Raw genomic sequence first — 3,831 nt, 5'->3', positions numbered from 1 at the left:
GATGGGCTGTGGATCACTGAGGGTCCCTGTTAGTCAAGTGACCACCATCGGGATTTTTTTAATGTACCAGGGGTCACTGCTTCAGGATGAAACTTGTGTACTTGTCCCACATGGGAGAGTTCCTTGTCTCAGTGGAGCAAACGGAGCTAGGGCCTGATTGACTGCTGCCTACCTTAAAAGCGCCAGGCAAGGCTGCTGCACCACCCCTAAACATCCACACTGTGCAGTGTGTAGCTTCCACGTTATGTCCACAGACTTCCCATTAACTCAATGTAACCGGTTTATTATGTCATGCCGTAACTATTATTTTATTTGTTTACTTTCTCTTTCAGGTTACTCTATCGGGTAGCTTATAGATAAAGTATTATAGAATGTGACTTTTCCTTTCCAGTGTTTCCTATAAAATTTCCATGTCAGTTTTTCCATGCTGCATGGTGTTTTTCTCACTTTTTCCTGGAGGGTTTGGTGGTGGGGGGAGCCTTCTTGCTTTCCTATCCTTATCCTTCAACATGTAGAGTTAGATCTTGTAGTCATAGTTTTCTCTAACAAGCAGCCTCGAAAGGACCATAAGGTCTGTTGCTGTTTGCTTTCCTGTGTAATCCTGTGTAATCCTTCACCACCTCCTCCTCCTCCTCCTTCACCACCACCTCCTCCTCCTCCTTCACCACCTCCTCCTCCTTCACCACCTCCTCCTCCTCCTTCACCACCTCCTCCTCCTCCTCCTCCTCCTCACCACCACCTCCTCCTCCTCCTTCACCACCTCCTCCTCCTCCTCCTCCTCCTCCTTCTTCACCACCACCTCCTCCTCCTCCTCCTTCACCACCACCTCCTCCTCCTCCTTCACCACCTCCTCCTCCTTCACCACCTCCTCCTCCTCCTTCACCACCACCTCCTCCTCCTCCTTCACCACCTCCTTCTCCTCCTCCTCCTCCTTCTTCACCACCACCTCCTCCTCCTCCTCCTTCACCACCACCTCCTCCTCCTCCTTCACCACCTCCTCCTCCTCCTTCACCACCTCCTCCTCCTTCACCACCTCCTCCTCCTCCTCCTTCACCACCTCCTCCTCCTCCTTCACCTCCTCCTCCTCCTTCACCACCTCCTCCTCCTTCACCACCACCTCCTCCTCCTCCTCCTTCACCTCCTCCTCCTCCTTCACCACCTCCTCCTCCTTCACCACCTCCTCCTCCTCCTCCTTCACCACCACCTCCTCCTCCTCCTCCTTCACCACCACCTCCTCCTCCTCCTTCTCCTCCTCCTTCACCACCTCCTCCTCCTCCTTCACCACCACCTCCACCTCCTCCTACACCACCACCTCCTCCTTCTCCTTCGCCACCTCCTCCTCCTCCTTCACCACCTCCTCCTTCTCCTTCACCACCTCCTCCTTCACCACCTCCTCCTCCTCCTTCACCACCACCTCCTTCACCACCTCCTCCTCCTTCACCACCTCCTCCTCCTCCTTCTCCTCCTCCTTCACCACCTCCTCCTCCTCCTTCACCACCACCTCCTCCTCCTCCTTCACCACCTCCTCCTCCTCCTTCATCACCACCACCTCCTCCTCCTCCTTCACCACCTCCTCCTCCTCCTTCACCACCTCCTCCTCCTCCTTCATCACCACCACCTCCTCCTCCTCCTCCTCCTCTCACACTGGAGCAGACTGAACCCTTAACGCTGTCACTGTGGAACTCATTCTTCTGTTCCATCGCCATTACTAAGATTAGAGAGAGAGAGAGAGAGAGAGAGAGAGAGAGAGAGAGAGAGAGAGAGGGAAGGAGATGCCAGCCAAACAGTGCCTTTACATTTGAAGAAAGAAAAAAAAAGTAAAATAGTAACAGCAGTGGTCTTCAAGCGTTTCCACCAGACACGCGATACAAGAGCTAAACGTTAGAGGCGGTAAAAAAACGTTAGATGGGGTAAAAGAACGTTAGAGGCCGTAAAAGAACGTTAGAGGCAGTAAAAGAAACTTTAGATGGTGCAAAAAAGAACGTTAGAAGGGGTAGAAAACGTTAGATGGGGTATAAGAATGTTAGAGGCGATTAAAAAACGTTAAAGGCGGTCAAAATAAAAATAAAACGTTAGAGGCGGTAAAAAAAAAAAAAAAACGTTAGAGGAGGTTAAAAAAAACGTTAGAAGAGGTAAAAAAAAACGTTAGGTGTAAAAAAGAAAAGTTGCCGGAGTAGATGCTAACCTGATGACTTGAAATATTGGCAAAAAGTTGTGTACAGAGGTGCTCTCTCTCTCTCTCTCCCTCCCCCCTCCCCCCCCCCTCTCTCTCTCTCAGGTGAAGTTGGCCCATGTCATCGCTTTTATAAGATGGTAATAAGGAAATGCCTGGTTATTTTCCGTTTTTGTTGCAAGATACGATGAAGAAACTAGATTCTCTCTCTCTCTCTCTACCGATTTCACCTCAAGGCCGGACTCTCTTTGGCGGCCGAGTTTTGAGGACGAATTCCCTTATAATCCTATATATTAGTTTCACGGTCACCTCTCTCTCTCTCTCTCTCTCTCTCCAGAATACTGCAATTTCCACCAATATATTTCCCCACAGCATGACCTTTTCTAATTTCCATATATCCATTTACGTACTGTATATGTATAAATTTTTTCTTTCATTATCAGTTACTTATCTTCTCTTTTCTCCAATACTTTATGTTCATATTTTATTATTATTATTATTATTATTATTATTTTCAGGGTTCGGTCACATGGCCCCTAAGACGCCGTGGGGTCGGATAGTGTGCATAATGTATGCATTCCTGGGTGTGCCTCTTAATGGCATACTGATAGCTGAACTGGGGGAGATATTCTCATCTAAGGTATGGACACAGACTGATAGATAGATAAACAGACAGAAATAGATATACTGATAGTTTTAGACAACCAGATGAAAATATTAACAGAAATTAGGAAATGGATGGAGGACTCGTGTGAATTGCTAAAAAATAAACACGTGGCTAACCCAAAATGTAAACAAAAGCACGTGGTCAGCGCCAGTAAATTCATGAGGTCAGTGTCAACAAAAGCACGTGGTCAGTGTAAACAAAACCATGTGGTCACTGTAAACAAACCCACGTGATGAAGCACATCATTTAAACACCATACTGGGTGGCACCAAGAAGCATACCCTGTGTGTAATTCACCTGGTCGGTCAGGATCACGTGATGGTTTTGTGATCATCGGCATTTTACCCTCCCGGAAGAGAGCTGAGAGCTCATATAGTCCGATCTAAGGGCAAAGCCTTGACCTTCACACACGCACTCACCCATTCTCTTGCTCAAGGAGGACAGTGACCACCCGCTTTGTCAGTGAAACTTTTTTCGCATCCCGAGCAAGGCGCGAACCCCAGTCTTAGCAGATGCTAGGCGAGAGCGTTACCACTGCACCAGCGAGCGGTGTGTGTGTGTGTGTGTGTGTGTGTGTGTGTGTGTGTGTGTGTTCTTACCTACCTAATTGTTCTTACCTAATTGTATCTTTACAGGAATGTGTCAAGCTCGTACTGTCCCATGTCTTAAACCATATTTATCGTACATATCCTTAAATTTGTGAATTGTTTGGGCACACACTATTTCATTCGGTAGTGCATTCCATTGATCAATTGCTATGTTTGGGAAACTGAATTTCCTTACGTCTTTATCACCTCTCTTCTTATGCAGTTTTTTGCAGTGTCCTCTTGCTGATGCTTCTCCATATGTTAAGTAATCATTTATGTCTATTTTCTCCTTCCCTGATATGCACTTATATAGCATTATCATGTCACCTCTTTTCCTTCTCTCCTGTAGTGTTGGTAGATTCAGTTTATTTAGTCTTTCTTCGTAGCTTAGGTCCCTTAAGCTT

The sequence above is a fragment of the Coenobita brevimanus genome, chromosome 49, assembly GCF_032717465.1.
Source record: "Coenobita brevimanus isolate Jiangsu-jjx chromosome 49, ASM3271746v2, whole genome shotgun sequence".
NCBI lineage: Eukaryota > Metazoa > Arthropoda > Malacostraca > Decapoda > Coenobitidae > Coenobita > Coenobita brevimanus.
Note: the sequence above shows the minus strand (reverse complement) of the source record.